Genomic DNA, 27,985 nt, shown 5'->3' on the forward strand with positions numbered 1-27,985 from the left:
TGTTTTTCAGGTCCGCTCAACACGCTTTACATACCCTCCAACTTAAGTGCTGCAACCCCATCAAAAAAAAACACCGTCTGCAAGTGGCTATTCTACGTTGACGTCCAACACGGGCGGTGATCATATTAATATGACTGCACCGTGTATACTGTAAAACCAATATAAACACAAACTGAGGTAGCCCCGCCACACGGTCACACTTGTCTACACATAATTACCAGCCCTTTGGCGAGTTACCTTCTTGCTGTAGACCAGGCAGCACACTTGACAAATATTACAAAAGTTCAATAAAACAATGAAATGGAAAACTGACACGTAAAAACAAAGCGAGAAGTAATATCGAAAGTTTAACCCCGAAAATGAAAGATCCAAGCCACTGGTACAGAGATACGTTAACAGCGAGAGGGGCGGCAGTTTAAAACCTACTGCCTTATGGCGGACGGACTTGTGATGCCTAATTGCGAGCGGCGCACTAGAAGTGATTGCACGATCGCGGCTGCCGTAGACGCTGCAAGCTCCCGACCGCCTAGCATGTTACCCGACTGCTTGCTGGTGCTTACACATTGCTGCTTCCAAAACGGAGGAGAGACAGCCGTGTTCTAAGGTGGAGGTAACTTTCACGTTGCGACTACTCATGGAGAAACACGTCCTACATATTCAAGCGACTGCAAACAAAGTGTTCCTGTGGCCACAGAAAGGTGAAGCGGCTCGGCCTTTGAAGTTTAGATTACCAGGCCTTTTGGGAGCCATTTCTTCGGATCTCGTGGATAGTTGATGTCCCTACATGCTGATGTATCCTGCTCTTACTTTAATAAGATTCACCAACTTGAGCGGTTTTAATGTTAAATGTATGGTGAACGGAAAAATATTTAGCTCCCTCCAGACGATAGTCCACGATGCAGCGATGTCATCGGTGGTGTATGATGGACGGAAAAAATTAGTTTTGATACTCAAATTGTTTGATTGAAATTATACACAGGACAGATCCGTGATTGGTACCAATAAACTCGCCATCTCGCCAGCATCATGGATCTGTAAGCGGATTTTCTAGATTAATCTTGTTTCACCCTCTCTTTACATTCTGGCGCTGGAAAGAGCGCTCAAAGTACCTCCGCTATCTTCGCCATGTACTGTGTCTATCCACGAGAAGTCAGTGCGTTACAGTATCTTGTCCAGTGACTTCTGGTTCGTCTAGTTACTGTAAGCACTGCAATCACTGGTTACTTTGCATGTCAACAGGTGGTGACGATTATACTATGTAACAGTATAAACACGGCAGCAGTTACTTCTCTGGGGCATTGACATTCCGGTGGACGAAAAACCTGCTGAGGTATCGTAACGTTAAGTATGGCTAAAAATGGTTCAAATGGCTCTGAGCACTATGGGACTTAACATCTGAGGTCATCAGTCCCCTAGAACTTAGAACTACTTGAACCCAACTAACTTAAGGACATCACACACATCCATGCCCGAGGCAGTATTCGAACCTGCGACCGTAGCAGGCGCCTAGAACCAACGGGCCACCGTGGCCGGCCATTAAGTATGTCGAAACTCCATAAGCTGCTGCGGGATGGGTGGTAGGCGACTCGACTTTACGCATCAGAAATTGGCGTAACAATAAAATTGTCTTCCGCACTATCTAACAAAACATTTAAATCCTCACAAATGCAGGTTCCGGGAAGGCGAATGGTGACCTTCCTCGTTTGCGGCTTTGCAGCAATTAATGTTTGTATAAAAGTTTTAAATAAAAACGGTCTAGGATCGCATGTAAGTTGTCAAAATTTAAAATTTATTAATAGGGTGACTCTTTTGTTTGTGGTACGAACATCAGACCATTAAAACTCGTTGATGACGGCTGGAGAGTGGCCATGAGCAGCCCTCTACGTAGCGATGTAGTGACATTGCTCACATCAAAACTTCCGGATGACAGACATTCAAATCGGTACCAATCAACGTATACCGACAGAGTATCAGCCAGAACTCCGATATAGTTTGTGCTATGTGCTGTCGTCCAGGAGGATGTGCGGAAAACGTAACAAGGCACACCTGACCTACGGAACACATGAAAAGCATAACTGTCAGCATTTCTCGTGTATAGCTTCCATAGGAGAGTTGGTAGAGTGTTTCTTTGTCGTACTAAGAGTCCTGGGTTCGCTGCCTGGTCATGCTGGATTTTTGTACTGTAGAACAGGTCAAACGGTTATATGGGACAACATTTTCTTGACGTGTAAGAGGATTTTCGGAGTTTATGACAATGTACTATTAGTAGTACACTTGCGCTTCGTTTGTTTCAAAGTAGCGAACCTACAGAGTACATGTGTGTTTCATGGAATTAAACAATCAGAACAGAAGAACGGGCAAATAATTGCATCACTGGCGCATAAATAATAATTATTCCTATTATTATTATTGTTGTCCTTTTTTATTACAATTCTTGTTATTACTAATAATAATGATTAATACGTCCGCACGTGTGATGCAATTGTTTATTTATTCTTCTGCCCCAATTGTTTGTTTATTCCGTGAAACTACATACGTACTCTATAGGTTTGCTACTTTCAAATAAACGAAGCGAAAGAAGGATATCACTAGAACATTGCTACAAACTCCGAACAGTACTTTTACGTATCAGGAACATGTTATCCCATGTAACGGTATGAGAAATACCACAGTACAAAAACTGGTAAGACCAGGACTCGAACTCGAGACCCTTGGTACGAGAAATTAACGCTCTACCGACTTACCCCCGGCAACTGTACACGACAGATGCCCACAGTTATGCTTTTCCTGTGCTGGTAGGCCAGATATTACTTATCATGTTTTACGCATGTCCTCCTGGACGACAGCACACAGCACAAACTATATCGGAGTTCTGTTTGATACTCTGTCGATACCGATCTGGCTGACATCTGGAGGTTTGGGTGAGGGCGATGTCGCTACATAGAGGGCTGCCCTCGCCGCTCTCTCCAGCCGTCATCATTGACTTTTAATGGTCTGACGATGATCATGCCACGCTCGAAACCAGTCACTCAATTAATAAATTTTAAATTATCGCTGTTTTGTGCGATGTCGTGGACACTGAGGTGGCTAGTAATAATGAAGTTAATCAGAGCACTCTCGATAAGTAATACCTTATTAATTAGCCGAGTGGTTATAGGCGATTCAGTCCGGAACCGCGTTGTTGCTGCTACGGTCACAGGTTCGAATCCTGCCTCGGGCACGGATGTGTGTGATGTCCTTAGGTTAGTTAGGTTTAAGTAGTTCTAAGTTCTAGGGGATTGATGATCTCAGATGTTAAGTCCCATAGTGCTCAGAGCCATTTGAACCATTTTGAACCTTATTAATACAACGAAACTTCCTCACCAGGCTCTGGTTTAGCTATGAAACTGCACACGTGGACTCAGGATTCGAAACACTATAAACGAACCACGATTACTGAGTGGTGAATCGATGCAAGTTGCGAATGGCCGTACTGTGGCTTCACCACAGTCACTGGCAAACACAAGTTCGTAGACCCTTGTTGGCACGGCTCTTATAGCGTTGGCGTGTAGGCTCGGTTCACAGGAGACTGAAGTCTCTTCACTCCCCAACGTTACGGCGATTAGGCGGGACAACGACGTTACTTGGACAGGAACTTCCTGGGAATAGGCAGGATCCGACAGAACTGCCCTGCTTGCCTCTAGCGCGGCGGTGCCACCTCGGAACTAGCGGAGGTACGGAGGTACGGCTTCTCCCCAGCGTCTCATTAGCGCCTCGTGATACCGCTTTGCTGTGCAGCATCTCTGTGGTGCTCGATACTTCTTGCGCTGCTCTCTATGCTCGACGGCACAGCAATAATAGCCTACGAGCGATCCTAGAGTGACTTTATTCAAGAATTGTTATTATAGTTTTTGATAGCCTTTTCCCATGAACAGTGTTTCGGAAGATGAGTAATGTTTGTGTTCGCTGCTGGTGATGGCGGTGCTCCTCAGGTGGCGCGCCGGCTGGCGCCAATACTGAGGCGTCGGCGTCGGCGCCGGCGTCGGCGTGGCGAGTCCATTGTGCCGGCAGCGCCGCATTGTCCTCTCGCAAACAGGCCGCAAGGCCGATGCTCCCAGCCCGACCTGCGGTCGCGCCGACGAGACAAAGCCCGCGCCGGACAACTTAGCCGATTGCCGGAGAGCAATCCCACAGGCAGATTCCGCTGCTGAACTTTGGAGGGCCCGGGCGCACAGTGCCCACGACAAGTGCCGGAGCCAGCGCATCTGCTAACAGTATCGCTCCCGTAATACCGCACACAATAGCTGGTAATTACTAGGCCACAAGTTTCTAGCATCTGGTCTTTGCCAGAAATCGATAGCTCACTCTCCGAGCTTAAGTTGTTAGCTTCGCCGGGTACGGAAACGGCCTCATACTGCCGATTTGTCTGATCTACCACAGTATTCATGTAGACTGATGGGCTATCCACAGTGGCAAACGAGTCGTGCAAGAGACGTATTTTCTTGTATTAACGCTTAGGGCATAATTCACATCACAAAACCATATTGTTTTAACCATTATCCATTTCACGAGCAGCTTGTGGAGATCTACGTTTCCTTAAAGAAGGGTGCTTTTCAGACAGTCGAAGGTAACCTGAGTAATTCAGTAACATAGTGGAGAATTAGTCAACTACGCATTTTCACTGTAATTATTCACATACATTTAAGTTGTCTGGAAGGTCGTTTATTGCGTTTAAAGAAGAAACCAAGCTGGGTGAGCGTGCTATTTCGGATGTCAAATCATTGATGATGGCCGAAATAAGGAGGATACAAAATGTAGACGTGCAATAGCAAGAAAGGAGTTTCTGATGAAAAGAAATTTGTTGAGATCAAATACAAATTAAAAAGTGTTGGAAGGTGTTTACGTAAATTATATGTGTGGACTGTACTCTTGTTCCCCAGTTCACCTTAGAAGAGAGTAGATGCTTTGAAAATACGGTACTACAGAAGAATGATGAAGATTAGATAGATACATCGCGTAACTAACGAGGGAGTGCCTATTGGCTTCTGTCTCGGGTTCTTCGGCCGAAGTTCATCTAACGAACGTCGGCCGAAGAACCCGAGACAGAAGCCAATAGGCAGTTTGTCAACAAGTAGCCACGAAAGCCTTGACAATTTTGTGTAACGAGGAAGTACTGAATGGAACTGGAGAGAAAAAAAATTATGTCACAAGATGCGTCCCATCGACCGGTGCCTTCTTTTAGTCAAGTTGGAACAACTTGACTAAAAGAAGGCAGCGGTTGATGGGACGCTCTTGAAACATAAAGGAATCATTAAAAGAGGCGATCTCTGGAACAATGGCTTAACTCAAATATCATAAGATCCAGAAACAGAGCATCAAAAGTGTTAAGTAGTATTTCATTCACTTCAAACTCTCGTACATGAACTAAATTTCAGTAACATCTTGGTTTCTGAGTTCGTGAAACGGTAGTGTAATATGTGACAATTACTGACTGATTTGGGTTTCAGTGAAGTTCTTCCAGAGAACGCCTCAGCATAGTACTGCAGGGAGGTATTGGGGGCAAAAAATTGCAGAGGGAGACAAGAGATAAATACAGTTGTAAACTCCCAACAGAAAATTCCGTAACCTCCCAATAAAAATATGACTATCCTATATAACCTTTCAAAATAAATCTCGTAATGTAACCTTTCAATAATTAACCGACTGTTAATCTAAACTGGTAAATATGGACGTCAGCAGTGCTGCGTCATGGCCCTGTAAAATCATTTTGAATAAACTGAAAATTCTTACTTCACTAATGTAGTAGGATAACGCATATACAAGGTGGTACATTGATAGTGACCGGGCCAAATATCTCACGAAATAAGCATCAGACGTAAAAACTGCAAAGAACGAAACTCGTCTAGCTTGAAGGGAGAAACCAGATGGCGCTGCCATAGGTCAAACGGATATCAACTACATTTTTTTTAAAATGGGAACCCCCATTTTATTATATATTCGTGTAGTACGTAAAGAAATATGAATGTTTTAGTTGGACCACTTTTTTCGCTTTGTGATAGATGGCGCTGTAATAGTCACAAACGTATAAGTACGTGTTATCACGTAACATTCCGCCAGTGCGGTCGATATTTGCTTTGTGATACATTACCCGTGTTAAAATGGACCGTTTACCAATTGCGGAAAAGGTCGATATCGTGTTGATATATGGTTATTATGACCACAATGCTCAACGGGCGTGTGTTATGTATGCTCCTCGGTATCGTGGACGACATCATCCAAGTGTCCGGACCGTTCGCCGGATAGTTACGTTAGTTAAGGAAACAGGAAGTGTTCAGCCATATGTGAAACCTCAACCACGACCTGCAACAAATGATGATGCCTAAGTAGGTGTTTTAGCTGCTGTCGCGGCTAATCCGCACATCAGTAGCAGATAAATTGCGCGAGGATCGTGAATCTCAAAAACGTCGGTGGTGGGAATGCTACATTAGCATTGTCTGCACCCGTACCCTATTTCTATGCACCAGGAAATGCGGGCGACGACTTTGAACGTCGTGTACATTTCTGCCACTGGTCACAAGAGAAATTATGGGACGATGACGGATTTTTTGCACCCGTTCTATTTAGCGACGAAGCGTCATTCACCAGCAGTGGTAACGTAAATCGGCATAATATGCACTACTTGGCAACGGAAAATCCACGATGGCTACGACAAGTGGAACATCAGCGACCTTGGCGGGTTAATGTATGGTGCGGCATTATGGGAGGAAGGATAATTGGCCCCCATTTTACCGATGGCAATCTAAATGGTGCAATGTCTGCTGGTTTCCTACGTAATGTTCTATCGATGTTACTACAAGATATTTCCCTGCAAGACAGAATGGCGATGTACTTCCAACATGATGGATGTCCGGCACATACGTAGCTCGCGTGCGGTTGAAGCGGTACTCAATAGTATATTTCATGACAGGTGGATTGGTCGTCGAAGCACGGTCATGGGATCTGACGTCCCTGGATTTCCTTCTGTGGGGAAAGTTGAAGGATATTTGCTATTGTGATCCACCGACAACGCCTGGGAACATGCGTCAGTGCATTGTCAATGCGTGTGCTAACATTACGGAAGGCGAACTACTCGCTGTTGAGAGGAATGTCGTTACACGTATTGCCAAATGCATTGGGTTGACGGACATCATTTTGAGCATTAATGTGGTATTTGCGGGTAATCACGCTGTAACAGCATGCGTTCTCAGAAATGATAAGTTCAGAAAGGTACATGTATCACACGGGCACAACCGAAATGAAATGTTCAAACGTACCTACGTTCTGTATTTTAATTTGAAAAACCTACCTGTTACCAACTGTTCGTCCAAAATTGTGAGCGATATGTTTGTGACTATTACAGCGCCATCTGTCACAAAGCGAAAATGTGGTCCAACTAAAACATTCATATTTCTTTACGTACTACAGGAATATGTGATAAAAAATGGGGGATCCTATTTAAAATAACGCAGTTGATATCCGTTCATCTAGCGGGCCAACCATAGCGCCATCTGGTTTCCCCCTTCAAGCTAGACAAGTTTCGTTCTTTGTAGTTTTTTCGTTTGACGCTTATTTCGTAAGACATTTGGCCCGGTCACGATCAATGGACCACCCTGTATATCTGCTCCTATAAGAAATTTTTGTGGCACAGCCCAGTGCAATGCCGGCCACTAGATTTTGTTATGTATGAAAAAGAACTGATTTTCTTTACGATAACCGGCATGACTATGTAGAGAGAGGTAGAGGGCTAGGGATTGGGTTGGGTTGTTTGGGGAAGGAGACCAGACAGCGGGGTCATCGGTCTCATCGGATTAGGGAAGGACGGGGAAGGAAGCCGGCCGTGCTCTTTGATAGGAACCATCCCGGCATTTGCGTGGAGCGATTTAGGGAAATCACGGAAAACCTAAATCAGGATGGCCGGACGCGGGATTGAACCATTCGTCCTCCCGAATGCGAGTCCAGTGTCTAACCACTGCGCCACCTCGCTCTGTGGCATGACTATGTATAGGAGAAATTAGTAAAATCTTTAAATTCAGATGAATGACTGTCATAAGTTATCTTTATAAGAAAGATTATTATTGAAAGATTTTTATTGAAAGATTATTGTTGAAAGATTTTTGAAAACATGTACACTCGTGCTCAAAAGTATTGCTGAATTGCATTTCGCCTGATTCGCATGCAACCCACATAACGCAGCTGTCTAGCAGGTCCTCTAATCGCACCTTGGTACAGTCGTTTGACTATTGAAAATGGTTCCAACAAGTCACCACTAGAAAACACTGCTCTTTATCGCAATAACTCAAGATCTAAAGTAATACTACGATACTACAAATACCAGGGAACACCTTACCACAGGTAAGATTGTCCTTAAGGCTTGTAAGCTCACATTTATTACAATAAATGACATACCAGAAACGTTACCACTCTCATTATTACGTCAGATAGGTAATGCACGTAGTAAGTTCGTCGTATTCATGATTTCCTCTTCAAAGTAACATACCGTACTTATTATTTAACACAAAATGACATTAAAAATTTAAGTTATTCACGAGCATCTAGTTGAGAATATGTATGAACTTCAAATGACACGACGAACCGTCTCGTTCTGCATATGGATCCAAACCCAGGTCATGCAGACTAAGCAAAGATTTCGTGACTGACGGAAACTAACAGTCATTCCTGATTAGGCATACAGAGAGTGATATACCTCGATTTTAACAGTATCAATTAGCAAATACCAACTTTAAATTACATAACGCAAACATTTTTAACGGACGCGAATTCCTACCCAGCACCTATCGTCCCTGTTAACGAACTACGAGAGATGTTAAATATTGCTTCTTGGCAAGTAACTTATTTGAAATGCCGTGAGGTAAAGGTTTGTGTTGGACAGGGATTCGAACCCAGAACCTAATAAGATACATATCGAAGCACAATCAACAGTGACATATCGGATTTTCTCCGCAGTAGCTAGATGTTTTAACTGAAATGACGAGACAAAACATTAATTTTTTCCTTCCCAGGACTCCAACCCGGCACCTATCGCTGTTATATTCAAGAGAACACAAACGTTAAATATGGGTTTGTTGCACCAGCAGTGACATGTGAGCGTGTTTGAACTAGAAATAATATGACCAAGAGTTCAGTGCTGACTGGGAATACAGCTCCACACATGTCGTTGTTGACTACGCACAAAGAGACGTCAGCTACCGAATTTTCCTCCACCAGCAGCTCGGAATAACATCTTGAACTTACAGTGATCTCGCAAATAGTTCTGTGTCTCACTGGGAGTCAAAAACGTCAAATATCGTTAGTGTTGACAACGAATGAAAATACATTAAAAATCGACATTATTATCCACCAGAAGATAGGTGTTCTCATGCTAGAGCTTGATAATACATAATGAAATCATTAGTGCGGGGCCAGGATTCGAACCCATTCACGTGCAATATGTGGAGATGTTGAGGAATCTGCAGTTTTGAACAAACAACAAATTGTAGCCGAGCTGTATTGTCACGAAGGGATCAAATTCGGCGTTAAGAGCGGTGTGAGTTGCATTCCCAGTTCAGAACCAATTTTATCGACACACAGAAGCTCAGATAAAAGATCGAATAAGTGTCCTGTGAGCCTACATAGCGTTTGTTTAGTCACTAGAAATAAATAACTAGTATAAGAAAGGTTACTGGTGATAGAGTTTCTACATGTCGCCGCTCCAGACTTTATTGTGGCTCAACCTAACGTCTACTTGGTAGAGAAGGAATATCATTTTTAATGTGAATTTCAGACCACAATGCCATTATATCTTCTTCACTTGGTGTAGCCAGAAGAGAATGGAATCTGTCTCTCCCTATCTAAAATCATTGTCCGAAGTTGGAATCGAACTCAGACCATAGATATATGAACCTATCATCAGCCCAACAGACCAGCAAACCCTCTGCTCAGTGGCTCATTTTTCCATCATAACGCCGTTGTACCACACTGGCTGAGAATTCTGACACACAGGCTCCCTGAATCAATTTGCAGCATGTTGGTTGACCGAATCACCATGAACTAGCTGCCTCGGCTACCCAGTGCATGCATTCAACTTTATTTTGTAATCACCAAAATAAAATCACGTAACTGCCACCAACACAGAACTGCCAACAGTGTAGGATGCAGAAATTTAAATAGGAAGTGTTCCTTTCTACTTGAGCTACTCTATTGCGCTATCTGTTTGTTGAAAACGTCGATCAGTGCAAAAGGAAAGGTATAACTGTTTGTATCTCATAAGTACTGACCTGGCGATGTGCATTATCCCACAGCGCTGTGGAATGCAGAAGTTCTGGAGGAATTGTTGTGACTTCTGGAGCTGTTATAGCTACGTGTCAGCTAGTGGCGTAATGGTAGGTTTCGCGCACAATAGATAAAATGTCGCGAGTTTGAGAACATTCGCTACTATATATTTTAAAACGCAATTCTACTGTCTGCTAAAATTATCCATCTACTGGAACTTGTAACATAATTTCCTTCACGTCTCAACCCATAATAGTCGTATGTAGAAAAAGGGCTAACTTCTGCGACATTTTGTTCATTTCAGGTTTAACAGACAGCAAGACAGTAGACGCATCTCGAAACTTTTGTATTATGTATGGTTAGAGCGCATCGTGCCAAAATACGTCGGAAAAGTATTTTCTACATTAGCTGTCGTGTGGTAGTGGCATTGTATTCTTCTTCAAACCTTGTTTGACAGCTTTAACTCAGAACAAGTTTTCTACATGCATGTAATCAATAAAGTGCATGTGCATTTTCAGACTGTTATAGATAACATCAGATAATTGGCATACATCGTTGATGATTAATTTCTCTCTCATGTTTACTATTGTTTTAACAACATTAAAGGAAACCTTACGAAGATTGTGAACTGTATTACAAAAAATGAAATAAAACTACCCACGATAACCTTATGACGAAAGTCTGTTTTAATAAAACTGAGTATCTGTACACAAGCGTGCCATTATCGTCACGAATTGGATTGGGTCTGTGTTTAATTGGTATGCTGTGTCATACTCAAGAGGTATGCAAATGTGGAATTTCATAAATAAAGTTATGTATTCCTAGAAACTCAAAATTTGCTTTTCTGCAGCGGAAAGAGGCGTTACCTGTTGTGCAGCATTGTAAGTTTTTCACCATTGCACTATGAGTCGAAAGTGTTTTCTTGCAATTTCCTTATCGATGTTTGATCTGACTGCTTGTAGCTCTTTCACAGAAAGGATAAAAACGCTACACTCAGTGAGACTGGAACTGCGAACCATATCATACGCTTTTTCACAGGTCAGCACGTTACCACAGAGCTGGCGAAGTAGTATATGCCTTTGCTTCCTCCTACGAGACCAATAGTCGCTAGACCTCGGAAACCGCTATTTGAAGGACGAGATTAGTTGCGATTTCCACCCGCAACGACTTTCCTGGGCTGAAAACCGTAAATTTACAATCTTTTGTTACACCTCAAGCGATAATATCTCAGATTATTCAATGGAAATGACAGGAAAAATCAAGTGAACTTTGAGGCTGAATTCCGTGCACACCAGGAAGTAACTCGTCGATCACAGAGTTGCCAAACATACATTGCCTTGTTGCCAAATCTCAGTTACAATACCAGCAGGAAGAAGACGAATCGATGTGATCTTACAGCGGGCTGGGAAGTGACCATAGCTGGTGTCTCCAAGTCGCGGCTGCTACGGCCTGGAATACGTGATGCGTCTGATTCGCAGTTCTGTAACCAGGTTTAGGGACTGAAGCGTAGTTGCTAACAATAGTCAGAACTGACTGCAAACTAAGAATCATAAATCAGTAACTCTCATAGTTGTTTTATATTTCTTTCGTAAGTGTACTCAAAACTAAGAAACTCATTCACAGAAGCTTTCGTGCCTCGCCGATAGTCGAGCACAAGAAACAAATAAAAATAAAAAATGAATATGTGTGTGTATGTGTGTGTGTGTGTGTGTGTGTGTTGCCAAAAGACAAGTGATCTTACTGCCTTCCGATATACGTTGCTGTCAGTTCTTCCATATGATTTGGTTTAGATTAGATTAGATTTACTTTCATTCCAATTGATCCGTAGTGAGGAGGTCCTCCAGGATGTGGAACATGTCAGAAAAACAACAATACATGACAAATATTTAAACTAAAACAAATAAGCTAATGTACCATTCCACAGGTCCCAAGTGGAATGATCGTCATTTTTTAATGAACACTAAGAGTCATTTTACAAATACTATTGCACTGAATTTAAAATAAAAAAGTTTTATATTTATTTATAAGGTAAGAAACATGTAATACAACTACTGTAATACTTATTTACAATGAACACATTACTGCACTGAAATGGTGCAGAAGTTAGATTATACTTACACACACACACACACACACACACACACACACACACACACACACACACACACACACACACACACACAAATTTTCAGTGAACACATTACTGCACTGAAATTGTGCAGAAGTTATGTTGTACTTATATACAAATCAGTTGGTTTTCCTCAGAAATTCATCAATGGAGTAGAAGGAGTTGGCCACCAATAAATCCTTTAGGCTTCTCTTAAACTGAATTTCATTGGTTGTTAAGCTTTTTATGGCTGCTGGCAAGTTATTGAAAATGTGTGTTCCTGAATAATGCACACCTTTTTGTACAAGACTAAGTGACTTTAAATCCTTGTGAAGATTATTCTTATTTCTAGTATTGATTCCATGAATTGAGCTGTTGGTTTGAAAAAGTGATATATTTTTAATGACAAATTTCATTAAGGAATAAATATATTGGGAAGCTGTAGTTAGTATCCCTAGTTCCCTAAACAGGCTTCTGCAGGATGTTCTTGAGTTCACACCACATATAATTCTTACTGCACGTTTTTGTGCCCGGAAAACTTTAGCTTGGCTTGATGAATTACCCCAGAAAATAATCCCATATGACATTATGGAATGAAAGTAAGCATAGTATGCCAGCTTTTTCATTTTTATATCCCCTATGTCTGACAAAATTCGCATTGCAAACAGAGATTTGTTAAGACGCTTCAGCAGTTCTGTGGTGTGCTCCTCCCAGTTGAATTTATTATCAAGCTGTAATCCCAAGAATTTAACACCGTCCACTTCTTCTATCTTCTTGTCATCATATGTTAGACTTATACTCTTGGGACACCCCTTACAAGTTCTGAACTGCATGTAGTGTGTTTTTTCAAAGTTTAGTGACAAAGAATTGGCTAGGAACCAGTGATTAATGTCTACAAATATTTTATTGGCTGATCTTTCTAAGACTACACTTGATTTGCTATTTATTGCAATGTTTGTATCATCAGCAAACAAAACAAACTTGGCATCTGGTAATGTTACTGATGAAAGGTCATTGATATACACAAGAAAAAGTAAGGGCCCCAAAATGGAACCTTGTGGGACCCCACATGTAATTAGTTCCCAGTTGGATGATGCCTGATAGCTTGATACATGTCTCTTTCCTAATAACACCCTTTGTTTCCTGCCAGAGATATAAGATTTGAACCATTTTGCAGCATTTCCTGTTACACTATAATATTCTAGTTTACTTAAAAGGATATTGTGATTTACACAGTCAAATGCCTTTGACAGATCACAAAATATACCAGTTGCCTGCAATTTTTTGTCTAATGAATTAAGTACATTTTCACTGTAAGTGTAGATAGCCTTCTCAATATCAGAACCTTTTAGAAATCCAAACTGTGACTTTGACAGTATGTTATTTGAGATAAGATGGTTATAAAGACGACTGTACATTACTTTTTCGAAAATTTTTGAGAATGCTGGCAACAGTGAAATTGGACGGAAATTTGATGCTATTTCTTTATCTCCCTTCTTAAACAGTGGCTTAACTTCAGCATATTTCAGCCATTCGGGAAATATTCCACTGATAAACGACTGGTTACACAGATAGCTTAATATGTTACTTAGCTCAGAATCACATTCTTTAATTAACTTTGTTGATATTTCATCATACCCACTAGATGTTTTTGATTTTAAAGATTTTATGATGGACATTATTTCTGTTGGGGTAGTGAGGGTCAAATTCATATTATGGAAGTTACTTGAAATGTCTGGTCTAAGGTAATCCATAGCAGCATCTACCGAACCTGACAACCCCATCTTTTCAGTAACAGTTATAAAATGTTTCAAGTTGTTTATGACAGACAATGTTTTAGAAAATCAATTGTTTGCTTTGCAATAAACAGAAAGATATTCATTCTAAGTTATCCAAGTACAAAATTTTCGTAATATTAGTTCTAATTTAATATTCGCTTGTATAATGTAGGAAAGTATTTCACAGTTGCAAAACTCGCATCCGACTCATTGACCTTACACTTAGTTGCTGACCATAAATTCTAGCTCAGAGTGACACCAGTTTATGTACCCTAATGTACCGAAGACTGTTTTCCAGTGCTCTTTCTCACCGGAAAATACGCAATTCACTCATTGGGCTCCATAGGTACACTGGAACAGTAATTTCTGTGTGCATGCAATTCATACGGATTAGAATTTAGTGGTGCTCTCTCTTCCACTTCTGTATACAATATGCCTGATCTAAACGGGCCCTTTTTCATTACAGGCCCTGGGCAGTGCAACATCGTACTGACAACAGTAATGTGCTTATACTGACAACCTGACTGTTCGTTTTACCTGATTTTGTAATCATTTAAATAAAATAACATGACCTTCCCAGTGGGAGACATTTCGTCCCTCTTTTCCTTCTGTGAAATTTGTCAGTAAGCTTTTTGCCTTCCAGCCATCGTAATGCTGCAGAGTACGGCCGGTAAACGATTCAAAAACCACGATTTAGTTCCGTTAAGACGATTTGTTTAAACATTGTCGTAGCTGAAGGAATTTAGTTTCGTCTTAAATCGTCTCAAGCAGCAACGTTCACAGACATCTCAAATAGGAAAAAGCTCATTATCCAGGTACGAAGGTTGTAAAACAAACTTCCCACAGTTTGTGTCAGGTTGATCTTTTCGTCTGATAGCACTGCGTAAGTATTTTGTCTATGAGGTACCACAAGTAGTGTTCCTGTAGCTGTGGGAATCATTGGCTGAAAACGAGTTTAACACCAATGGGTACAGTACTGCTAAATATTCAAAATGATTATCAACCTAACTCTAAGTTCATCCGCAAACTGAGGCGAATTTATAATATTGAACCTAGACTGTGTATCCTTGTCTTCCTTTAGTGGGCATTGGAAGGCATTTACACACGTATACAATAATATGAATACTTCGAACGCTATAGTTAACGTTGCTCTGGGTCTTCATCGTGCAATATGTGTTGTAAATACTGTCTTAGAGCAAAAAATTGACCGCCGAGTCGTTCACGTAAGGTGGGCATTACAGTCGTGCTCCTCTCTGAATCCTATGTCTGGCAATATGCTCGATCTGGCAACATTGTAGACTGCGGCACTTCCCAGAGGAAGTCTTGACTTCAGTCTTAGTACTTTATTCTTGACTACGACCGTAGTCTTCAGGTAAAACGCGAGACTAGCTAATACGACGTCTGCTAACTAAAAGCACACGTCGACAAAGTTTTTATCGCCCCTTTCCTCTCGGTGCTGAAGCTGTGAGTGTAATTCAAGCGAATCTACAATAGATTTGGTTTCTGTCACACTGGTAATAATAGTTTGGACCAACAATGTTTTAGCGAAAGATTTCTTTGCCAACCATCTGCTTCTGAACACCGCATGCGTCTGAGTTCTCTGGGACCCGTTTACTGCCTACCGGCGGGAGCTGAGGCACTGCATTGTTGCACCTTCTGCCGACAACTTCTGCTCCACTCCGCACTCTCGACCATGTAAAATGCTTTAATGTTGTTGAGTGGTGACCCATAAAATATATCTACGATTTGTGTTTCACTCTTGATAGCAAAGGAGGCACAAAACCGTTTTTATTTGATGATTATTTTATTACACTAGAATGCAATACATCAATGTGGCACAGAATTAATTTCATTGTTTCTAATCCAGTGCACTACAATTAAAGCGTCACATTCTGTTCTTTTTCCTTTAATGGAAGGTTCCTCAAATAATTGATGTAATGTGTTTGGTTTCTTTCTTTGATTCTCTATGGTAAATGGATGCAAAAGATTGTGTCAATACCTATCACAACCTGCTCTATAGCTACTCAGACAAATTTCTTGTTTTGAGGTCTATACCTTAATTAATGGAGAAGTGAACGCTGTTCACAAGTGATATTTAAAATATTCAATTGGATTTAAGGCGACAAAATTGCCCATATTTGAAGCTACCCAGAGAAAAAGTAAGTTGCTAGAGCCGCTGTTAGCAAATGTCTGCAGGGAGTTCCTAATTGCTACTGTGGAAATTTAGCATAGAGACCCTATAGTAATCAAGAGGTTAATTTCCTTCATACTTATCACCCTGGCATGTGAGTCTTAAGTGAAGAACTATATTGAAATTCGTATCGCTGATGGTCGATTCGAATTTCTTCAGAGACACTGCTATTGCGAAGCAGCTTGACAGTCAGAAAGCCAAGATCTATGACCGTTAACACAACTTACTGAGTCGAGCTACCAAGAGGATTTGATGTGTAAAGGCTTTCTTCCGATTTCGATACAGAATTTTTTCTGGAAATTCGCAGCTCCATTAAATATATCAGAAAAAAACGCTCGTACACGCTGGCCCCTACCACGGTTAGAACTGACGACTGATTGAGCCGTTCTGACCTGAGACACGGGCTGTACCACCGGGCTACGGACACACTGCTGCCTGTACGCCACTCTCATCATGGTATTTGTCGCTCAGTCTCATAACGCATGGTGAAAGATAATAAAAGTTGTCACTTATGTGAAGAATAGCATTTCTTTAGGCAAAAAACTGAATTTTCTGTCTCAGTGTCTTAGTTTACATGAGGATTACATAGCACGAGTCATTCAAATGAAAGGGGAATATCAAGTGAATTTAGCGAGACAATTCAGTACCATATGCGGAAGTGATTGCCCTGTCACAGTGTTGCCTAATGTTTGTGACGATGTTGCCAATTCTCAGCTGTGCTAGGAACAGCTCTGTAGCGGTATGCGAGGAGAATCCCGTGCTCGTGTCATAGGAGGATATGGAGAGGAGGCGCGGGGTTTGGTTAATATGCAACGTTTTCTCCTACCAGTTGTGTCAAACATTCAGGGGTATATTCTTCCATCACGATTACAGTTTCCTACAAAATATATACGAATAAAACACTTAGCTTGTTAGTTTGTGATAAAAGATTATTTCAGTACAATAAAAAGTCTTTGGAAATCACTTACGCCCACCTGTCACAAAAGTAAGATAACAACACTTTGCGCCTCGAAATCGATTGCACCTATGTGCAGTCTTGTGACGTTTAAATAAATCGTCTTAACGGAACTAAATCGTGGTTTGTGAATCGTTTACCGGCCGTACTCTATCACATTTCACTGGTTGGAAGGCAAAAAGCTTACTGACAAATTTCACAGAAGGAAAAGAGGGACGAAATGTCTCCCACTGGGAAGGTCATGTTATTTTATTTAAATGATTACAAAATTAGGTGAAACGAACAGTCAGGTTGTCAGTATAAGCACATTACTGTTGTCAGTACGATGATGCCCTGCCCAGGGCCTGTAATGAAAAAGGGCCCGTTTAGATCAGGCATATTGTATACAGAAGTGGAAGAGAGAGCACCACTAAATTCTAATCCGTATGAATTGCATGCACACAGAAATTACTGTTACAGTGTACCTATGGAGCCCAATGAGTGAATTGCGTATTTTCCGGTGAGAAAGAGCACTGGCAAACAGTCTTCGCTACATTAGGTTACTTAATCTGGTGTCACTCTGAGCTAGAATTTGTGGTCAGCGACTAAGTGTAAGGTCAATGAGTCGGATGCAAGTTTTGCAACTGTGAAATACTTTCCTACATTATAGAAGTGAATATTAAATTAGAACTAATATTGCGAAAATTTTGTATTTGGATAGCTTAGAATGAAAATCTTTCTGTTTATTGCAAAGGAAAACAAATGATTTTCTAAAACATTGTCTGTCACACAACTTGAAACAGGTCATGTCGACGAAATCACATGGAAGAACTGACAGCGACGTATATCGGAAGGCAGTAAGATCTCTTGCTTTTTAGTTTGGCAGTACTCGATAACCATTTCTAGGCCCAAGTAAATGAAGAAAGGCAGCGCGTTTTTGCTATCAAGTAACGTCTTCATCAATTACTTTAGTTTTAATGTAATCTAAGAGTTATTACTGATGTTTGATATTAACATGAAAAGAATTCCGTAGACAGGGAAAGAACCTGTTCTTAGGAAACTACTTCTATAGTGACCAAAAGGCATCAAATGGTTTCAAGTACAGTGTTCCAGCAGCGGTGTGAAGAAAATGACAGTAATAATGACGGTAATAATCGACTTATCCGGTAACTTCACACTTCCCAGTGGATTTTCTCGAACTAAGAAATTTGCTGAATTTGTGAAAATTTCAAAATGGCTTCACATCGAGCCCATGATGCCTAGAAGAGTCTTTACATCCTGCTGACATGAGCATAACATCTCCGCTTCAGAAGCTTGCTTCTACTTAATCATTTAATAGTCTCGCGATTTTTCCACCGTGACTAATTTTGTAAGCTAAGCACATCACCTGTTACAGCACACGCCTGGGGCTGGGAAATGTGGCCACAATGGTCTGGCGGAACTATCACAGGTGCAATGCGTGGGTTCAGGCATCTACTTTTAAGAGGCAGAAACAGATTTACTTTACCCCTAGTAACATCAAGAGAAAGTTGTTATAATCCAGAATCCGCATTAAACATCACGTTCCTTCATTACCAACTGGACAGAGCCGGTTTACGTTGGGAAATAACATAGCGGAAGTCATGGTAAACAGAAATACAGTCGCCAGTAAACTTACTTACATTAGAAAATTTTATTTTATTTGCTGAACCGATAGCCATTTAAAGGAACAGGCTCTTAGTTTACTTGTACTTGATTGAACTAGAGACGATGAAAAATTTGGTGCTGGACTGTGATTCGAATTCGTATCTCCTCTTTCGAGGATCTGAATCTCTCGGAACAGTGTAGTTCAATCATTTCGTTCCTTTTGTTAAGACTGCAGTCTTCTCTAGGTTTCCTCAAAAGGTAAGTATATGGGTCCGAATCCTGATCCAGTACAAAAATATTCATAATTTCATTTCAAGCGCTATCACGTGCACACCGGCCTGTTAGTGAAAATTAACGTGCATTTTTAATGTCTATTCATGTGCTGCCAACAATCGCAATAGGTGTCGTTATTTCTGGTCAAACACGCACACATCTTACTATCAGTAAGCAACTGATACTTATTCGTGGATGCACGGTAGGTGTGCAGTTCGACTGTCGCTTAGGCACAAAAGTTTGCATCCTTATTTTAGAGACAAACACCTAGCAGCTGGTAAGAAAAACCGATATGTAACATTTGATTTTACTTAGTTAACAATCCGATTACATGTTGAGTTCGTATCTCCGTCACATAACTTCACGTCATGCACTTCATCTTTAGATGTATGCACACTTTGTTACTTCAGAATAGAGGTATATCAGACATCTCTCGCGGTTAGTGAACAGGGACGAAAGGGTCCTGATAGAACTCCCGGTCTACTACAAAAACTGTCGTCTTTTATTTTCAAGTTTAAGTTTGGTTACTGGTATTGGCAAAAACTTCGGTAATTCATGACTCTTCATGGCTAGTCGTCAATATGATATGATTAGATTAGATTGCATTAGATTAATTCTTGTTTCATAGATCATGAATACGATACTTCATAATAATGTGGAACATGTCATTTTAATGAAAGATTTCTTTACATACCATGTTTCAATTTCTTTACAATCTTTTACTCTCTCTCTCTCTCTCTCTCTCTCTCTCTCTCTCTCTCTCTCATTCTTTTTGATTTGTATCTCTCTATCCCTCTCTGTCCCACACACACACACACACACACACACACACACACACACACACACACACACATTCACTTTTTATTTTTATTTGTTTGTTGTGCTCGACTATCGGCGAGGCACGAAAGCTTCTGTGAATGAGTTTCTTAGTTTTGAGTACACTTACGAAAGAAATTGAAACGTCCCCTTAGAACAATTATACATGACTGTGCTTAAACTGACACACAATATTTTTAGCGCAACGCAATCTGACTTTCAATAATCCCTACAAAAGAATGGCCCTGACTAACATTAACGAATACCTTTCACAAATCACTTACCTCACAAAAATCTTGGTTACTCGAACTACTGCAATACAGTGAGCGCCACTACTGCCAGCTAAATAAAAGATTCAAACTATGGAAGGCACTAACTACTGATAGGCATAGTTAGCAAATGAAAGATTTTAATAGAGAGCAAACAATGTATTTACCTTAACAGTCACCAAAAGTCATAATATATATAGCAGTTCATGACATCCAGTCTTACAAATTTCAAAACTCCTCCATTTCTCTCCCCACATCCACCACTGCTGGCGGCTCACCTCCAACTGCCCAACGCTATGCGCTGTTAACATACAGCTGCCCAACACTACAATGGCAGACAACAATGCAAACTAGCCACAGACTGCACACAGCACAGCCAGTGATTTTCATACAGAGCGCTACGTAACGTTGCCAATAAGAAAACCTAAACAACCTACTTATATAGCCCCCATGCTCCCCACAAAAAATTTAAAAATTGTTTTGGGCAGTGGCCAATAATGATTTGATAAAATTTTTCATAATTACAATAACAAAGATATCAAATGCACACACTTATTGATACAACGTTCGTCAAAAGCTAAAATTTTCTCAGTCCATAAAGACAGTCCTGATCATTCATCACAGTAAAATTGCAGTGTTTTTCTCAAAGGCTGAGCAGTAAAAGAAAATGCACATGGAAGTAGTGGATTTCCATGCAGTCTTGAAGAAGTAGTGTTGTCCTTCCAACGGAAAGACAGTGCTGACTCTTGACATGCAGACAGGTAATGGGCTACAACAGAGGAAACCCACACCAGAGTCAGTCGAAGTTTTGAAGAATAATGGTAGGTAGGTCATCACAGAGCATACCCACTGTAGTCCTGGTAGAGAGTATGGTATTGGTGGGCCACCAGAGGCCCCGACCCACTGCAGTCCTTGTAGAGATAATGGTATTGGTGGGTCATCAAGGATGCAGACCCACTGTAGTCCTTGTAGAGATGGCCAGCAGCCATCTGCTGCGACTGTGCAGGTGCACAATCACCATCAAAGAGTCTTGCGGACAATATAGCAAGTCCATAACCACTACTTGTGCACTCACAAAGTTTTTGGAATTTTCCTTAGAACCAGCAATGCTGTTATCCAGTCCCTTGCTGAATTATTAACACACATGCAAACACTAACAGTCCCTACTTCTCACATATTGTCCATATACTATGACCAACAGAAAGGTGTGCAGTGAAATGGAACTTACAAGTTCATAATATGATGAACTGGTGTCAATTACAATTTTATAAAATAAGAATACAATTACAAAGGTACAAAATTCATCATTAAAAACATAATAATACAGGTAACATTTGTAGTAATAGGGGCTTTACAAAAGAATAGAAATAAACATATACATCAGTGTTACAGGAATTATGACGTAAGTAAATACATAAAAGATCAGAATAATTATTGAGACATCAACTTCAGACATGAGCATTAAAACAGAACAGAATTAATAATGTGTAAACATCTTTACAAAGAAAATAACATTATCAGAAAAATTCTACAACATAACTCTTATTAGCTAAACACATTAAGACAGGAAAAACACAGATTCACATAGTGTAATAACACAAAAATACAGGACAGGGTTTGTTTTCAGTGTGACATTTGATACTGCAGTCCACCCCAAAACTTCATTCCATATATCTTTCCTCTTATTTCAACATTTGTTTCCACCAAAAAAATTCTATCCAAGCATGCTTTCTGTATTTATATGTTCACACATTCCTTACCTCATTATTTATTTTCCATTATCTTACCTCATCATTTATTTCCAAGAAAATCCTACCTAAACCTGTTGTCCCTAAACCCTACTTTTTTGGTTCATATCCTCTTTCAAAATACTTTTTTGGCCAAACCATTTTCTTATAGTTTCTCAATGCATTTCTTCCAATTCATCACAACTTGTTCTCTTATATGGCCTACCCCATCTTAAGCTAACTTAAATCTACTGAGCTCAGATGCTAACCTAAGGGACGAGGCAATGCAGCATCACAAAACAATTAACGCAAACAGCCATGACAAAAAAAATGGAAATTGCCAAAGCAAGCTACAGTAAATCTAAATTACCAAGCAATGCAACATTACAACTAATATGAGCCAATGTACAGCAACAAGAAAAATAAATCAGTAGTAAACTTGCTTAACAGAGTAATACAAAGTGAAATTTAGTAGCACTACGCCTGGCAAACAGCCGCAGCAAATGGAATAACTTATATCTAATCATGAGAAAGCTCAAGCAGAAAAAATATTACAGTAAAAATGGCCATGTTTAATACCTATGTCACATCTTAACACTAGAGTGATGAATCACTGTAACTTGCTCTAGCAGACAAGTTACCAAACCACTGACAAAAATTATGTATGCAATTCCTGTGAAGTGGAAATGTCTTTTTGTGCTCCCTCATTTTTTTGGAGTACATCCATCATAAAGCTATTTTTTACTGGATCTGTCGGCATAAAATATTTATATTAGTACATCTATAAAATTTTATTTTAACCAATGCTGCAGTGCAGTTAGGAACTAGATATTAAACAAAATAGGCAAAGCAAGGCGTGAAACGTCATTCACTAGCCATATGGCATTTCATAATGCAGTAAACAATCTTTCAACTAGCAAGACAATAGACATGAAATGTTTCTCATCATTTCAGTTCAGTAAATATCATAAATTAAGAACTCTACAGTGTAATCATGTTTTCAAGTTTGAGGGTGTCGTATGTACGATGCTTTCTACAAAGGAATGTCAACAGCAAGGCTAATGGCCTCTTTTTTTTTTCTTCTCCACCTGTGCCTCTGAAAGGCACACACTAATGGCTTTTTTCCAGGCGTCTGTCGCGCACCTGGGTGCCCACGACGCATTATGTGAAGGTGGTCACTTAACTTTCTTACCGAAATATTTACGACAGCAGTTTCCGCTATGGTGACAGTCTCATATAAAAATATTTCACAGGTCAAGAATTTGCATTACAAATCTGTAAAAACAAAATTGTATTGATATAACAGTGTCCAAAAAAATTTCGTCAGCATTGTAATACATGCACGCATTTACATACATTTCATAACTCTTAAAGTACGATTCTTGGTTTCCAATATCCTTTTAAACAAATCAGAGTCCCTAACCACTACTCATTATTCATATACGTATTCGTTGACACTTCTTCAATGTTTCATCATAATAAATACGTAGCATAATCAAATTCCTCATATACGGCAGCATCATCTTATTGATCATAAACATACCTCAACAGCATAATACACATCGTCGTCATAAAAATAACATCGTAACACCTCAGTCAAATCTCAAAAACGTCGTAGCTTTCTGCAATAATGTCAAAACCTAAAAAAATTCTCTGCTCATTTCAATAGTGTCATCTACCTCAAACGTACTTTAAAATCATGCTCCCTTACCAAATACATCATTCAAAGCTCTCATAGTATCACAATGGTTCCAAAAAAATATGAAGAGTTCACAAAGTACAGACAAAATACAATTTCATAAGTGTGAAGTGATCCAATGGTGTAATTACATAAACATCTGTCACTGATATAGTAAAATAAATGTCTGTCTCTCTCAGTTAAGTGATCAGATAGCTGTGTAATTTATGTGTTAGAGAAATATGGTACCGATGTGTAAAGTTGTATAAGCAAATACCATATTAGCTAGGGCTCCTTGTGCTTGCCAAACACATGGTACACAAAGTAAGCGTGTACCCCCCCCCCCCCCGAGGATTAATGTAATTATACCCTCAGGTGTTACAGATTACAGCAATGGAATGAAATGTATCACGGAAAACCTTTGTATCTTTGTGATTCAAAAATCTTTAAAAATAAATGTTTTAAGTACAAAATTAATCACTCAAATACATGTACTGTAGCGCTAAACTGTGCGTCTTGTTGTAAGATAATCTCTGTGGAAGTGTCGTAGTTATCGTCTTCTGTAACCAAAGTTCTGCAGAAGTCAATGTACTTACCTCATTATAAACGAAAGTGAAATGCTTTGCGCATAGATGTCGTAGTTATTACGTGCCTTACTGTGATCAAGAAAGTACTATGTGACGTATTGTTGTGCTACGAAAAAGGCTGTCTCATTGCAGCTATACCATAAAAGTTACTACTAAAACATGTTTTACTTTCCAGGATAATTCAGAAAAACTGTGCAGATATAAAACAGATACACCGCAAAAGCAACAATGTAAATCATGTCACATATTAGTAGCGTCATGATATAATCGTGTAGCTGTCAAAGAAACCAAATACTAAGTCATCGATAATCTCACATAAAGTACTTTAAATAAAGAATGTCTGTTCAAGTAAACCAAAATGTTGCATGAAAATCTCATTAGCAGTACTGGTAAATGTTCTAAGTATGTGAGCCATATAGTCGTTATGTAATCGTGCAACTATCAAGCAAGAATGTACACACACAAAAACACTGTGTCGTCTGTTCACAATAACAATGCATTCGTAATTTCTGTTTAAATAAGTTCTCTTGGTTCTTGACTGGATATTTAACTTCAAACATTGTTGCATGTTAACAGTTTCTCAGTGTGACAAATTGTACTAGTAGTGTGAAGTGAAAAGTTTTATGGCAAAGACTAAGTCAAAAAACAGATTATCTTTCAATAAACGGTTTTACATGTGAAATGTGGTGTAAACCTGTACTCTTCCTAGTACACAGAGTTTCAACTTCAACGCAATTATCATGTGGTATACGTCGGTGAGCCAGCCGGCGCAAGTGGCTGCCTGCGGTGCGAGTCATTGTTCCTTTGCTGGCGCGCATCGTTATTGGGATTTGGAGACCTAACTTCTACAAATTCACCTTGTCGAGAGGGCCCTGTTCTGTTTGAATCCCGCCAGTTCTGATGCAATTCAGGTCTGTCGTTACGATCATATCGTCTGTCGTCATGTCGGTAGATTCCACATTTTGTTTCTTGTCGGTCACGTGGTGGAGAATTTCTCCCTGAATCGTAACTGCGCGCTGAACTGTTGTGTCTGAAGTTATTCTGCCTCCCGTGATAATAATAGTTCTGGTTGCCATATTGTCTGTTTCTATGATTGTCTCTGTCATATTCATTACCACGGTGACCTTTCCCTGTAATTATTACTACTCTGCCAATGGTTGTCATACGGGTGGTGTCTGCTTTTGTCACGATTTACGTTGTAAGAATAGCCTTGTCGTGTATTATTTCTGTCGTCACGGAATTGTGACAGATGTGACATGTAATTGTTGTGCTCCTGTTTTCGCGTTCCGCGATTGTCAGTGTCAATTTCCAGTTCTTGTAACAGTCCCTGAAAAGCTTCAATGTCGTCTTTGCAACGTCCTGCTAAAATAATATGTCGTAAATGTTCAGGCAGTTTGATTAAGCAAATGCGGATGAGTTCTGAGGGGCTGTATGGGTTTGACAGGTACTGAATCTTGTGCAACATGTCTTCAAAATATTTCGCAAGACTGGAGAATTCAGATTTCTCGAAATGTTTCATTATTATGATGCTATGTTTTACTCGGTCTTGTGTAGCTTGAGATCAATACGCTGAGAGGAAGGCATGATAAAATTCTCCTTCACTGTGACACTCGTGAATGACCAATTGCATTCTTAGAGCTGGTTCATTCTCCAAGTAGCCACACACAAATTCTAACCTGTGCTCCAGTGACCAGTTGGGAGGAAAACAATGAGAGAATTGATGAAGCCACGCTTGTGGATGAATGTCGTTGTCAGAATTCTTAAATGTTTTGAATTTACGTGTAGTAATGAACAGCTTATAGTCAAAATCATCGTGTCGGCGAGTCGCACATCGCACATTGTTACTTCGTTTCGGCGGTTCTATCTCAAAATCCAATGCGCCTTGCCAATTTCTTTCATAATTTTCGAAGTGTCATGTGTTATTATTTTGTGGTTGTTCCGCATTTCTATGTCCCTCTTCCCGTACTGGAGCGCGAATGTCCTCTGAAATATGTAATTCTTGTATTACTTGTGCCAACTGATCTTGTACTTCCCGGATTTCTCTTTTGTACTGTGTATTGATTTGATTTTGATTTTGTTTGAATTTTCTAATTTGTTCATACTCTTCAGTGTCCGGGAAGGCTACAGGTCTTGTGCCATTCAGATCATCATCTACCTTTGTAGATAAGTTAGTGAACTGATCTGGAAGTTCGGCTACTTTATCCAATAGTGAAATTATTTCCTCTGTGTGTTTTTCTGAACCAATTTTCAGAGTGTCCATTTGTGTTGAAATCGTATCTAATGTGTCCTTTAAGTTTTCCTGAGTTTTTGCAAGTTGCGTAACCGAATCGGTAGATGCACCTGAGTCAATTTTAGCTTGCAAGGTGTGGTGATTTTCATGAACAATATTTTGCAGTTCTTTTATGGCTGCTTCGTGATTCTGTAATGCATTTTCATGATGCGAAAAAATAGGTTGGAAATGCTCACAAATTTGTGTTTTTACGTCATTACAGTCTTTTTGACATTTCGATTCAATGTTATGTAACTCAGTAGTTAAATCTTCACGTGTTTTTTCAAGTGTGGTGTCTAACTTTTGAAGCTTTTGCTGTGTTTGTCTCTGATTTTGTTCCATTGTGTCTAACTGTTGCTGTGTTTGTCTCTGGTGTTGTTCCATTGTGTCTAACTTTTGAGGATTTTGTCCCATTTGTTTCTGATTTTGTTCAAGCGTTGTGTCTAACTTTTGTAGCCTTTGTCCCATTTGTTGCATTAACTGTAATAACAATGCACTGGTGTCTGAAACATGTTCCTCAGTGTTTTTCGGCAGTGAAGTTGCACCGGCAATATTCACATTTTGACAAGCAGAAAATGTGTCTTGACTTATTTCAGAAAACGGTGAGGACCCAAAACCTGAATCTGCAGTATTTGCAAGATTGTGTCCAGTCATTCCCGATTCTTGAGGCGGGCTGTTGCCGACCGATCGATCGATAATGCTTCCCTGTTCACTAATTGTTTCACTGTCTACACCATTGTTTGCCGCCCACTCTATTTCCCTATGCACAATTACCAAATTACTATGTTGAACATTAGTTAATTCATTACACAGTGGCGCTAACACACTGCTTTCGTCTTCACTGTCATTTCAAAGTTTACTTTGGAGCCTAGTGTTACGTTTTTTACACGCCATTATTGTCACAATATTTCACACGACAATACAGAAAAGCACAATTTGAAGAGCAAAAATAAGAAAACACATTAACATAGCACTGAAAATAATATCTAGTTAATTCAAGCGCAGCTGCGAAATACTTGGTGCAAATTTACATGCGTGCCACACCTGTTTTAATGTAGAACAATGAAAGACTGCAACTACAACGGAGATTCTCTCTACAATTACGCACTAGCAGTGAACAAAATCTACACTAATTACACAAACTACAAGAAAAATCAGAAGATTCCAGTTAGGTATCCTCGGCTAAGGGTCGACATATGAAACGTCCCCTTTGAAAAATTATACATGACTGTGCTTAAACTGACACACAATATTTTAGCGCAACGCAATCTGACTTTCAAAAATCCCTACAAAAGAATGGCCCTGACTAACATTAACGAATACCTTTCACAAATCACTTACCTCACAAAAATCTTGATTACTCGAACTACTGCAATACAGCGAGCGCCACTACTGCCAGCTAAATAAAAGATTCAAACTATGGAAGGCACTAACTACTGATAG

This window comes from Schistocerca piceifrons, chromosome 2, assembly GCF_021461385.2.
Source record: "Schistocerca piceifrons isolate TAMUIC-IGC-003096 chromosome 2, iqSchPice1.1, whole genome shotgun sequence".
In the NCBI taxonomy this organism is placed as follows: domain Eukaryota; kingdom Metazoa; phylum Arthropoda; class Insecta; order Orthoptera; family Acrididae; genus Schistocerca; species Schistocerca piceifrons.